Raw genomic sequence first — 15,068 nt, forward strand, 5'->3', positions numbered from 1 at the left:
TGGGAACGAGTTTAACAGGAAATATGTTTTCAAAGAATAATGATGTCTTATATGAAAATGCGATTCTTCATGAACCGAGCTTCATGACTCAAACCCTCTAGTAAGCACCTGTGACGGGGAGAAAACTCCTTCAGACAATAAACCATTTAGAGGTTTTTAAGGAACTATTTTGTAACTGATACAGAACCTCACAGGCAGCCAATGGTGAAGAGAAGAGCAGCTGTGTATTTAATCTAGTGTCTTTCCTTTCAGACGTTGCCGAGGAACTGGCCGGACTGTCCTTATCATCTGATGAAGATTTGAGTACTCATACCTCAGATTTTGAAGGTGACAGAAATCTGAACGTTCAGACATCGTACGTGATGATGATTACATTTAATGTTAATGAACATACACAGCAAAAAGTCCAGTGTTAAATTAACTATCCTGGGAGTTTATATGGCTCCAGAGTCAGTGTTAAAATATGAGTGTTAAATTAACACTCAAGAGTGTTAAAGTTAATGAGCTCATTAAGTGATTCATTGAGTGATGATTGAGCATTATTGAAGACACCTGATGTTAACAAGCAGAATCACTGAAGGAGAAAATATAATTTTTTAAGACACCATTATGGAGATCAGTGTTTGCTTTAGTTGGACTCTTGACCCATAAAGCTTTAACTTTAAATTTTGTTTGGCTGTTGTATCTGAGTTATAACTGCCAGATGAACAAAGAGAAAAGGAGATCAGGTGGTGTTGGTTATGATTTGATAATCATAATTTGACCTGAATATCAACTCTCATTTAGAGAGTCAGATTTACCTTGTTGATTACAGCAGCCTGTGATTCTACAACAAATGATTTTTATCATTATCAATATAATCCAAAATATTTCTTAAAAATTGTTCTGATAAAAATGCTTGGAAAATTACTTTATTTGGACACACTGACATCAATAATCAGCCTGTGAATCTCAACAATGGTGACAATAATAAAGCATGTTGCAGTGCATTCTGGGTGCCACCAATCAAAACTCATTCATGGCTCCCATCATGCATTGTGGTATGAATAAATTATGATCTGAATTGTCTTTGTAATTTCCTTTTCCTAATTGAATATTCTGTTTGTCACCATTGTTGAGATTCATACACTGATTCTTGATGTCTGTGTGTGCCTAAAATAAATATTTGTTTTATCAGAACAACTTTTAAGAAATCCTTTATATTATATCAAAAATTCTGGATCTTATTCTGTAGAATCACAGTGATGCTGTAATCAACAATATACAGTCAGAGATTAGACTCTATATGAGATCAGTGATTCAGGTAAAATTATGATTATGTCAAAACATAACCACCAAAACCTGATCAACTTTCTCTTTGTTCATCTGGTAGTTATAACTCAGATACAACAGCCAAAGTTAATCTAATGTTTACAGTTTATGGGTCTAGAGCCCAACTAAAGCAAACACTGATCTCCATAACGGTGTCTTAAAAAATTAGATTTTCTCCTTTGGTGATTCTGCTTGTTAACATCAGGTGTCTTCAATAATGCTCAATCATCACTCAATTAATCACTTAATGAGCTCATTAACTTTAACACTCTTAAGTGTTAATTTAACACTCATATTTTAACACTGACTCTGGAGCCATATAAACTCCCAGGAGAGTTAATTTAACACTGGACTTTTTGCTGTGTACTATGTATTGTGATGCCATTCTAATTTGAATCGTTCTTCTTGTTTAGAATCAGATCATGAAGAATTATCAGTCACCTTGGGTATGTTAAAAAATGAATAAAAATGATTGAATGTGTAATTGTCCTCTTGTTTAATTGTTAAATCTCATTATTTTGCACATATGTCCAATATGTATGTAATGTGTTCTCAAATAGTTAAGAGCACTCAAGATGCAAAATGGTCTATAGGACATTCAATATTTTCAGCATGAGCACACGCTGCTTTTCTAAATTAGACTCATTTTTCCTAATTCATGAATCTCACTGCTGTTTGTCTGCTGATTGACACTTCCACCACCCTCAGAAAGCAAGCATAAAGAGAAATGTAAAGTAGAGAAGAAGAAGAAGATGATGAAGCAGAGAGCAGAAGAGGAAGATCAGCGGAAGACTTCAGAAGAGGAGAAAAGAGTGGAGAAGAGAAGGCGCCGTAAGCGGATCATGAAGAAGGTGTTGGTGGGAGCCGCTGTAGGAGCAGGAGCAGCCGCTGTCGCAGGAGCTGCGGTGGTCACTTGTGGACTCGCGGTTCCTGCTGCTATAATGGCAAAAGGAGCTGTTCTCGTTGGCACAAAAGTTATCGCAGATAAAGTCAGAAATAAAAAAAAAGGTAAATGACACACAATGAACCCTTACAATTACAAGAGAGTCTCTTACCATTCTTGACAACTGTTTACACATGATTTCTGAAGCTCCTTTCCTCTGCACTCTCAGAAGAAAAGGTTCTATATAGAATATTACAGGATTCTATGAGGCGCTTCATATTTGGTACCCAAAAAGTTCGATAGAACCCAATCAAAAGAGAGTTTAGCAATTGCAAATCAGATTGTGCAATCAAAGCATACAGGTCTTCGTGGTTTCTTTATGAAGTTTGTCTGTTCTGTTCATTGTTCCCTTTACCTCAGTCTTGTTTGTAGTTTATCTCCAGTTTTCCGTTATAGTTTTTTCTCTGTTTATTGCTTTTTCTGTAAGTCCTTATAATTCAGCTGTGTTTTGATCTACTTTATTTGTGTTTAAATAAACAATTACTGAGCAACTGTTACAATTATTCAGATGCATTTCATATAAAATAACTTACAGTAACAGTTCAGGGTAAATGATTACCATCATTGTTGGGGGGGGTGGGGGGTGTTTATGAATCCATAAGCGCACATACATGTTAATTTGTCTTATTAACTCTTCGAGGTGAACTGAGGATTAAAATGCAGTCGAAAAAGGCCAAAACTAAGCACAAATCGGACTGTTCTCCAGTCAAGGAACATGAGGACGAGTGGGATGCTAGCAGTGTAGCTAGCTCAACAGCTAATGCATGCAGCGCCTCCCAGTCTGAGGAAACTTGTGCCAACTCCAGCCAGAATCTAGATGTGATCCAAAAATTGGAGATGATGAGAATTGATTTTGCCAAGAAGACTGATGTTCTTCTGAATGCGATTCATGATGTTAAAAAGGATGTGAGAGACTTCTCTGAGCGCATGGAAGTTGCCGAGGAGCGCACTAGCAATGTAGAAGAAACCGTTAATTCAGAGAAGAGCAAAATGGAAGAGGTAGTGAAGCGTGTAGCTTTCCTCTCACACAAGCTAGACAATCTTGAAAACCGTTCTCGGAGGTCGAATCTCAGACTGGTTAATCTGCCCGAAAAGGTGGAGAATCCTGACGCAGTTGCCTTCTTTGAAAAATGACTGCGTGAAACGCTGGGACCCGCAACCTTCCCGACTCCTCCCATCATCACGAGAGCACACAGACCAACTGCTCAGACACAATCCAATACAGCATCTCCTCCAAGAGTGCAGATCATGAAGTTCTTGAACTTTCAAGATAAAGTCTGAGTGAAGTGAGCTGCCAGAGCTAAAGGCAAGATCATGTATGGTGAGCAAGAGGTCAGGATATTCCCTGATTTATCAGCAGAGCTTCACCGTCAAAGGAGGTGTTTTGATGGGGTTAAGCAACAACTGAGATCCCTGAACATTAACTATGGGATAGTTTACCCTGCCAAGCTGCGTCTGACAACTGATGGACAGACCTGTGAGTTTGAAGACGCGGCTGATATGGAAAAGTTTCTGCAGGGAATAGAAAGTGCTGGTGATGCGTAGACAACCTACAGAGAGACTCTTACAGTATAACTGGATAATGAGAACTTGTATAACCCTCATAACCCTGACCTATGTTGTGCATGCAATAAGCTACAAGGTACATTTCTTTCATTGTGTGTGGGACTACGAGGAGGTGCAAAAGTTTTGGGGTGGGGTGACTCAATATATTTCTCAATTGACTTCCTCTCCAATCCCTGTAAGCCCTACTGAGTATCTGCACACAGACAAATATTATTTATCTATTAAAGAAAGAAAGTTGGATGGACTTATGTCTACTACAAGCCAGACGCGTTGGAAGAATACTAGCTCTCCTAACCGTGGACTATGGCTGAAAAACTTAAAGGGATATTTCACCGCTGCAAAGATGAATTTGTATTTAAATTGGGTCAATTATGTAGTAGAAATGTGAAATTATTTTAGAAGTTGGTGCCTTCTAGACTGAGAAAAGCCAGAAAATGTATTTTTGGCTCATGTGGATGAAAGACAACAACTCCCAGAATGCACTTGCTTCGCTTTCCTACGAGACCACTCCCAAGCAACGCCTACCGGTTACAGAGGGCCGTATCAGAAGAAATCATACAACTAGGCTACTAGTCAACTCGAAACTGAAAAGACAGCGTTTTATCGTGAGATCCCCCTATGGGTGGGTTGAAGACATGCAGAACTAGCTCCTCCTACTGGTTGCAGTCTCTCGCCTCTGGACAAAAAAGCCTCTGATGATGCAAAATGATTTTCCAGACACAAAATACAGAAATCTCTCGTCTCAGGGGCACATGAGGGAGGGAAGCACAGTCATTCGAAAATACTACCTGGTTTCTACTGATACAAAGCTTAATGCTAATCGGTGAAGTATCCCTTTAATAGCTTAGCTCTTGAAAAACGTACATATGTAATAAGAAAAAAAAATAATTGCATGATATCTACACTGTAAAACATGTTCGTAATTTTAACAGTAGAAAACTGTAAAAAAGCAACGGAAAAGACATGTTAATTCCTTAACGGTATGTACCCTTACTATATACAGTGAAAAACTGTAATAGCTCTCACGGGACATTTCATGTAATTTTACATTAATAAACTGTTACATGTACGGATTTTGGAAGTACACTGTAAAAAAAAAAACTTACCGTTGCATTTACCGTACCTTACCGTAAAAAATACGGTAGCAATTGTTTACTAATTTTACAAAGTTTTACATCATCGAACTAAAAATTACAGGAAAAAAGTGGCAGCTGGTTGCCAGTAATTTACCGTAAAAAATACGGTATAAATATTTATGTTTTACGGCATTGAACTAAAGTTTACGGTAAAAAACTGGCAGCTGGTTGCAAGTGATTTACCGTTAAAAATATGGTAGTAATATTTTAGGTTTTACGGCAGTGATCTAAATATTACGGAAAAAAACTGGCAGCTGTGGTTGCCAGTACTTTACCGTAAAAAATACGGTAGAATTTATTTTTGCTTTTACGGCACTGAACTAAAGTTTACGGTAAAAAACTATAGGTGGTATTTTGGACTTTGTTAAAGACGGAGATATTGAAGAGGCTCTGGATGTGTGAAGTTAGAAATCGTCATATATTTATGCCTGTATATTTGTATTTATATACTATTGAACAATATTTGATTAATATATTTTCACAATGTATAAAATATAGAAATTCAATAAAGATATGTTATACAAAAAACAAAACAAAAAAAAACATTCAAAACAACCAAAAATCATTGTTTGCGCAACATGAAAGAAATTACAATATAAAGATCAGAGGATTAGGGAAGCATCTACCAGTAAACTTATGTGTGATTTTTTTCATTTTTTTAAGTTCATCAATATTGTTCACAGTCATTAAAAAATTAGTATGAAATCAATGACAAGCTAAAGGTACAACTTTGGCTCTTTTTCAGACTCTTTTTTTTTTTCTCTCTGTTGCTTTCTGAGCTTAAAAATTAAAGCACACGTGTTTGACACTATGATAAAGCAAGAGAAAATTGGATGAGTTCAAACAGGCCATTCTGAGATGAATTTCAAGAAGTAATTATGTTCATACACAGCAAAATCCCCAGTGTTAAATTAACACTCCTCAGTGTTTATATGTGTCCACACTACAGGGTGTTAAAAATTAACACTGAACAGTGTTGAAGTTAATGAGATAATTAAGTTAACACTGAAGCAGTGTTGAAGTTAATGAGATAATTAAGTGATTAATTAAGTGATGATTGGCTATTAGTGGTGACACCTGATGTTAATAAGCAGAATCACTGAAGGAAAGAGAAACAAGAACAGAAAAAAGAGAAACACAAGAACTACTGACTTCGAGTCATTACACATTGTTGCACTTATTATTACCAGTTTGACTTTATTTCTGTCAAACTGACTTTTATTACTTTATTTTCTTTTCTACATCGACAAAAGTTGTTGAGATTTAACAGAAGTTTAGACGGTATTGTTTTATGGAATTTTTCTTTTCAAGTCACCATTATGGTGGTCAGTGTTTGCTTTAGTTGGGCTCTTGACACTTTTCATATTTCAATATTAGTTTTTCTCTGGTTGCTGCAACTCCGTGTTTATAAAGCACATTTGTTACTGCAAGAGAAAACATGACTTGCTCACAATATGTTTTGATGATTAAAACATTATCATGTAGTGACCTGATTCACTGTTGTCATTCAGAGTCTAAATCTTTGACTATATGCTTGATGTCTTGTTTTAGTATTGGTGGTTGTAGCTCTGAGATTCTACAGTTTGAGATCCAACAGCAATATAAAAAAAATTGAAAATACTTTGAGCAAAGAAGTTACTGTGTTTAAACACACAGACATCAAGAATCAGCATATGAGTCTCAACAATGGTGACAATAAACAAACTAGTGACAAACAGATCAACTCTGAACATCACAAAACAAGCTACTAAAGTCAGAACAAAACAATAGCAAAATAAAAGCAAACAGAAAAAAACAATGAAAATTACAGGACAATTCAGCTGCATAATTTATTCATGCTGCAATGCATGATGTCAGCCATTGATGCGTTCTGATTGGTGGCTCCCATCATGCATTGCAACATTAAGCATTTGTTTGATTGTCACCATTGTTGAGATTCATATGTAGATTCTTGATGTCTGTGTGTGATTTTAAATCATTCAGATCTTTAAAACATTGCTGGAAGTAATTACTGTAGTGAAAAATTAATAAAACAATTGGATAAATCAGTTTATAATGATGGGTGACATCATTGAAATAGGTCACTAGTAATTTCATCATTGAAACATAACCAGGGCTGAATTTCCAAAAGCATCTTAAACTTAACTTGATTGAAGACCAACTGCAACAAATGGTCTATACGATCAAATTAGGCTTGTGATGCTTTCAGGAAACACAGCCCAAATCATAGTTTCTCTTGCCACAACACATATGCTTTATAAGCACAGAGTCGGAGCAGCCAGAGAACTACTAATGTTTAATAATAAAGTGTCAAGAGCCCAACTAAAGCAACCACTGACCACCATAATGGTGACATGAAACAAAGCATTCCATAAAACATTACCATCTAAACTTCTGTTAAATCTAAATAAGACAGTGTGTAGATGTATGACAGAAATAAAGTCAAACTGGTAAAATAATAAGTGCAATAATGGCTCGAAGTCAGTAGTTCTTGTGTTTCTTTTTTTTCTGTTCTTGTTTCTCTTTCCTTCAGTGAGTCTGCTTGTTATCATCAGGTGTCACCACTAATGGCCAATCATCACTTAATTAATCACTTAATTATCTCATTAACTTCACCACTGCTTCAGTGTTAACTTAATTAACTCATTAACTTCAACACTGTTCAGTGTTAATTTTTAACACCCTGTAGTGTGGACACATATAAACACTGAGGAGTGTTAATTTAACACTGGGGATTTTGCTGTGTACTGCTTTTTATGACTATGGACTTAAATGCACCAGCTCAATGTGATTTCTATTGTTGCAGCATTTGAGCAAAACAATAACATTACAAAGCTGGAAAATTTTAGTTAAAATAAATGTATTTGTGGTGTGTGAAGGCACGTGTGTATTTGGCCAATGGTGTGTGTTTTTGTTGAGGAGAGCATAAGGACTCTCATTAATAAACTGTTAACAACGGGTATTCAAATGAAACATCGTCTCCACAATGAGACAGAAAAAGACTCAGGGAGGGGGAAACTAAAATGAAATTTGCCTCCTTCCACAGGTATAACCAATCATTATCAGTGGTCACCATTCAAAGCCAATCAGCTTTCAGTATCACGCGTCATCAAACCACAACAAGCGAAGTGAAGAAAAACTTGCACATTTATTCAAAACAATGATAAAATGCAGTAATGACGGATCTTAAACGAAGGATGGAGTTAATCTTCACACAGGTAAGTGGATGTAAGATTGAATGGGGCTCTCCATTTATGGCTATTCATGTATAATGCTGCTCATACACTCTAAAAAGAGATGTGTTAAAAAACAACACACAAGATGTGTTGATGGCATTTTGACACATGTTGTGTAGATTTTTAACACACAATGTGTGTTAAAATGTAACACTGGAAACACTCTAAAAAGAGATGTGTTAAAAAACAACACACAAGATGTGTTGATGGCATTTTGACACAATGTGTGTTACAATGTAACTCTGGATAGAATAGCACTGGGTGGAGGGCAGTTTTTATGAAAAAAAAATATAGGTATATTTTATTTGGTATCCCATAAAATGCTCTAAAATAAATAAAGCAATATATTCAAATAAATAAATTAAATCTTAATTCATGAAAACTTAAAGATTAATGGTTGTTTTTTTTGCAGCCAATCACATCATGCCTCTTTTTCAATGTCTTTTTCAAATGCTGCTTTCACTTGTTATTAATAACCAGATTAACTTTATTTCTGTCAGACTCTACAGAAGCTCTTATTGAGAATGAACAGGTTTTGGTGTTGATGATTCATTGAATGTTTCATTTAAAGTCACCAGAATCGTGATTAGTGTCAGCTTTATTTGGGCTCTTTACCCTTGACTCTTTAACATTAGTTTACTCTGATTGCTGTAAATGTGTATTTAATTTGCACATTTGAAACAGCAGAAATAATCATGAGAAAAATATGCTCCGATGATAATATTATCATCATGAACATGTAAAATTGTTCAGCTGAAGCTCAGAAAGAGTTTAATATTTGAAAGATGAGTGTAATACATAATAGATTAGCATAATGCAATTGGCTCAAAATTAATTAATAAATACACAGTTTATACAGAATCTTACAGTCAAAGGTATCAAACAGACATCAAGAATCAGCAAATGAATCTCAACAATGGTGACAAACAAAATGCTTCATGCAGCAATGCATGCTGGGTGCCACAATAATGCAAATCTCATCCATGACTCCCAGCATGCATTGCGGCATGAAGCTTTTCGTTTGTCACCATTGTTGAGATTCATGCGCTGATTCTTGAGGTCTGTGTTTGACTAGTTTCTGCTGCAGATTAAAATTTTCAGAAAACATTTATTTTATTATTCTGCTCTGCTGGATAGCATGATGTAGTGTCACAAGATTGTTATAACTAACAGCACATAAATAAATTAAATGCACACCATCCATATACTCATAAACCTGATCAGATCAGCACTTGTTGATTATGACATCATCAAGAAACATCTGATCATATTTTCTCTCACCATAACAAATGTATTTTATTAAAATACAGTTAAAGCAGCCAGAGAAAGACTAAAAGAAGAATAAAGGGTCAAGAGCTCAAATAAAGGAGCCATTAATCACGATTCTGGTGACTTCAAATAAAACATTCAGTGAAACATCAACATCTAAACCTCTGTTAATTCTCAATAAGAGCTTGTCTATGTAGATTCATGATGTCTAAAACATCCAAATGTTCAAACAAACTCTTTATTAAACGTCACTGGACTCCAGAAACACAAGTTAACAATACGTTTCAGTTTTTATCCAAACACTCAGTTGTAAAAACACAGGAAGCAACTCTGGCAAATACACACCGACTACAGTCACATGTGACACATATCTGACACAAGTTGTGTAACTATAACACATTAGTGTGTAAAAGGTTTCAACACACTTCTGTGTAAGAGGAATAACACATTAGTTGTGTTAAAGGTAACACAAAATGTGTAGTCCTTATAAACACAGAGATGTGTTAAGAATTGACACAGGTTGTGTGTTAAATTTGACACAACATGTGTTGTCCCTGAGCACACACACTACATGTGTTAAAACTGACACAATATGTGTTAAAATCTACACAACATGTGTTAAAATCTACACAACATGTGTTGTCCCTGAGCACACACACTACATGTGTTAAAACTGACACAACATGTGTCATTTTTAACATCTCTTTCTACAGGTTGTGTTGTTTTCAACTCCTCATTTTGAGCGCCAACACTCACCATCACTGTGAATGGTATGCAGTGTTTGCTATGTTCTCAAACAAACAGGCCTGTGGAAATACAAGTTATTTATATACATATATTTTGTCAGTTGCTACATTTGAATAAAATTCAAAGTGCAAACTCGGTTAACCTTTATTTCTTCATGAACTTTTGTCAAAAGCAGCATTATCAATTAGGGGTTGAAGCATGAATAACTGAATAATGTCCAGTACAGCGAGTCTGTCCAGTCATTGAGCTTGAAACATTGTACTTTGTGTGCACATGCATTCTGTACTCGACTATTGATTAAACGGTTAATATTTTTGCATCTGGCCCTTTCGCTTTATTTTTTAAAATGACACAATTTGTGTGTTAAAATGACTTACACATTTATTGTGTTAAATTTGACACAACATGTGTTGTCCCTGAGCACACTCACTACATGTGTTAAAACTGACACAACATGTGTCATTTTTAACACATCTCTTTTTAGAGTGTAGTCTGAAGATGACACTATGGGATTTGTTCCGTTGGTGATTGTAGCGATTATAACGCGTTTTTAAGTATCAAGGATATTTTAAGATGGCAAAAAGGTGTCATTTGTGTACAGGAGCATAATTTGGGTGAATTTATTTTGATTGGGACACTTTTCCCCAGTCATTTCAATGGCAAAAAAAATGTCCCAAACTGATTTCCCCCATTTCTAAAAAATCAAACCTGCTAGTCAATATTAATTTACATACAATATGTGCCTCCCTGAAAGATTCCCTCATGATCCAGGTGACATTTTAGTATTTTAATAATTAAAATGACTTGCTTACTCTTACTTTAATCTTCATATTATGTTTTTAGTTTTGTTTCTGTTAACTTTCCACACAGTAGCCTATGAGTTTTACACACAGGTGTGTTTTCTCTCTTTGGCCAGGTGAGGGAGCCACATCATCTGACAAATCTTTTCTGCTTATTTTTTGTTTAAAAAAAATCTTGTAAAAACTGTCTGTATTTGCTTGTGTTGTGAACTTTTGCAGTGTTTCTGTATTTTCTTGTGGTGTGAGTATTTGGAGCACTCATGTGTTGTGAAACTGATGAAGATGTTTTCTCTATTTGCATGTTTTTTCTTCAGTTGCAGCGTGTTGAGCAGGACACCGTACATGACCCTTAGATTATTAAAACAATTAGATTTTGTTTAGCTGCCGTAACTGAATTATAACAGCCAAATTAACAAAATGATAACGTGATGATAATGTTTTAACAAAATCATCATTTTGACCTGAATCACTGAATTAGAGTTATCTTAAATCTAAACAGAACCTTTCTTTAAGGCACACACAGACATCAAGAATCAGTGTATGAATCTCAGCAATGGTGACAAACAGAATATTCAGATAAACAGATCAACTCTGAACATTAGAGAACAAGCTACTAAAAGTCACATAAAAACAGCAGAAATAAAACATTAAGAAAAAAGGAAATTACTAAGACAATTCACATCCTAATTTATTCATACCGCAATGCATGATGGGAGCCATGAATGAGTTTTGATTGGTGGCACCCAGAATGCACTGCAACATGCTTTATTATTGTCACCATTGTTGAGAATCACAGGCTGATTATTGATGTGTGTGTTTTCTAAAAATATATTCTAATCAGCTTTTATGTATCATGTCATAAATCATATCATATTATTTTTTGGAAATTACTTTAATCTGGTGAGTTTAAAAAATAAATTGCACACAAGTGTTCCTATTTGCTGTTTTTAATGAGGAAAAAATAAATGAAATCCTGAAACCTCTGATGTGCTTAACAAAAGATTTATCATTAGACCATTAGGGAATCCAAAAAAGAGTTTTAGACTAGGATCTATGTATTCACTAACGTGAAGAATCTCAGGAGCAGAGGTGTAAAGTCCAGGTCCAGAAAGTAAAAGTCCTCAGTATTTTGTTCCAATCACCTGGATTTGCTAATTCAGCAGGAGAGAGAACTAATTAGTGAAATCAGCTGCACAGCAAAAACTCCAGTGTTAAATGAACTCTCCTGGGAGTTTATTTGGCTCCAGACTCAAGAGTGTTAAAGTTAATGAGATAATTTAGTGATTGATTGAGTGATGATTGAGCATTATTGAAGACACCTGATGTTAACAAGCAGAATCACTGAAGGAAAACCAAAAATCACAGTTTAATCACCATTATGGCAATCAGTGTTTGATTTAGTTGGTCAGTTGACCTTTAAATATTTAACTTTAGATTTTTTTGGCTGCTGTAACTGAGTTATAACCAGAGGTGGGTAATCCAGGGGCCAAAGAGTAAAAGTCCTGCCACATGTTTATTCCACCCATAAACTCAGTCAGCTGATTTCACTAATTAGTTCTCTCTCCTGCTGAATTAGCAAATCCAGGTGATTGGAACAAAATACTGAGGAGGACTTTTACTTTCTGAACCTGGACTTTACACCTCTGCATAGCAATTTTTAATTTACAGATATTATTTGTCATTTTATATAGTTTTGAGTACACAGCAAAATCCCCAGTGTTAAATCAACACTGCTCAGAGCACATAATGGTCCCACTCCACAGAGTGTTGAAGCAACACTGAAGCAGTGTTGAAGTTAATTAGATAATCAAGTGATTAAGTGATGATTGAGCATTAGTGATGAACACCTGATGTCAACAAGCAGACTCACTGAAGGAAAGAGAAACAAGAACTACAACTGACCTCACAGCTTTAAATTAAATGAGTAGTATGAAGACTCGGAGCCTGCAGCTACAGTCCCGCATTCTCAGACCCCTCGTTTTTCGAGACAGCGCCTCCTATCAAATTTAATTTTATATAGCGAATCATACTCATTCGATTTCTTTTTTAATCAAACTACTTTATTGCTCATCGATACACCAACATATGAATAGTCCATTTAATATTTGTAAAGATAGTTAAATTTGAGCCGTTAATGTATGTTTTTTCGCCTTTTTTCCCTGAAAATATTTTGAAAGTTATCCTTAAACCTTGGACTTTTTGTAGAAAAGCATGTTGTAAAAATTTGATTAAAATTAGTTGACATTAAAGTAGACCAATTAAATACATTAAGTGTGTTAATATCAAAGAATGTCATCATTAATTATTTAATCATATTTACCGTTTGACCTTTTTTTTTTTTATAAATTGAATTAGCCTAATTAATGTCGGAGTAATTCTTTTATTTTAGGCCTATATAACTTATGTAGACTACTTAAATGAGTTCTTATAAAACGTAAGTATTAAAATTACTTTCATTCATCTGCATTCATCTTTTATTTTAGTGACGTCGAGGCATTTGACAGAGCGATTGCAAAAAGAATGAAAAAAGAAGAATCATTCGCCTACCAGAAAGTAATTATTTTACCTTATGCATTTACATTTTATTTTACATTTATTCATTTAGCAGATGCTTTTATCCAAAACGACTTATAAATGAGTTTTTTTTTTTAATGCAATTGAAGACGAAAAGTAAAGTCACTAACACAATTCTTTCTTCCTTTTTGCTGTTTACAGCAAGATGATCGTTTAGGTCAATCAAGTTTAGGTGATCGTTAAATAAAGTATAAAATTGTTTATTATTGGTGTTTTGTCTATTCTTATTTGAGTTTTGCTTCGCATTCAGAATATCAAAAAACAGGTTTAGTAATGTTAGCATGGTATAATGTTAATTAGACCATTATAGGTTGAACTGAAAGAAAATAGGAATTTGAATTAAAAAAAAAAAACATTGTAGCAATATAATATCACATAATATTTTTCAGAGGATAGTTCAATCTGTAATTGTATCCCTTCCATCGGTAATTCTTTCAATTACACCCACGCTCAAAAAATAACTACTGGGTAATTTGTTAGTCAGAGAACACAATGAGTTTTTTTGACACATGCATTAAGCAGGGAACGCAAATATTTATTTGGATAACTTTAAATAAAACGAGACCGTAATATTGCATCCTATTGTTTTCAATGGCATTTGGATAAGGCGATCTTTTGGACAGCAGGAGGCGCTGTCTCGAAAAATGAGGGGTCTGAGAATGCGGGACTCTGGGTGCGGGACTGCAGATGCAGGCTCCGAGTCTGCAGCTTCATAATGTTGGAATTAAATCAGCTGAAAAAAAAAAAAAGATCTCAGCAGAGGAGGATTAAACAACTCCACAAACAGCATTACCAGCTTCACTTATTACTAACCAGACTGACTTTATTTCTGTCATGTCTATGCACAGAGGTTTAGATGTCGATGTTTTACATGTTTGGTCACCACTATGGTGATCATTTGTTTCTTTCATTTGAGCAGTTTGACTCTTTGCGTTTTAAAATACTAAGATCAGTAATTATTGTTAATAATTTATTAATAAAAAAATATACATTTTTGGTCAAAGATAAAATTAGTGAATTTTTGTACTTTATGATGTTGAATCAATAGGCCTCTCACCTGACCATCTTTGTTTCTGGCTTTCTATGCAAAACATTATGTGTTTTGGTTAACAAATGTTACTAAGACCATAACTAACGCAAAAAGATAAGAGTCAAATTGACAAACTAAATGCAACACTGTTCACCACCATAATGTTGCTTTTAAAACATCAACATCTACCTCTGTTAATTCTCAATAAGAACTTCTGTAGACATTTATTGTGGCAAAAAAGAATCCCTGATCTTATTCAGAGTTTAATGTTTTGATTATATTGGATTTGTATTTTTAATGTTGTATTATAAAGGAAGCCATTTAATTTTACAGCATGAGAGCAATGTTGTTTATCAGATAATATAAAGGACTTTAAAAACATTTAGTGCATTAAACTTTTTCCTCTATATTATTACTTAGCCATGAAGAATAGATGCTTAAACAATTGCCTGATGG

At 34.7% G+C, this 15,068-nt stretch overlaps 1 long non-coding RNA gene across 1 annotated transcript; it reads left to right on the forward strand.

The window, feature by feature from the left end:
* Positions 1 to 266: 266 nt before the first annotated feature.
* LOC307153669 lies at positions 267 to 2,144 on the forward strand. The gene is made up of 3 exons (XR_013820186.1): positions 267 to 327; positions 1,725 to 1,757; positions 2,020 to 2,144. It is a non-coding gene; the product is annotated as an uncharacterized lncRNA (long non-coding RNA).
* The last annotated feature ends 12,924 nt before the right edge of the window (positions 2,145 to 15,068 follow it).

This window comes from Squalius cephalus, assembly GCF_949319135.1.
Source record: "Squalius cephalus genome assembly, chromosome: 2".
Classification (NCBI taxonomy): Eukaryota; Metazoa; Chordata; class Actinopteri; order Cypriniformes; family Leuciscidae; genus Squalius; species Squalius cephalus.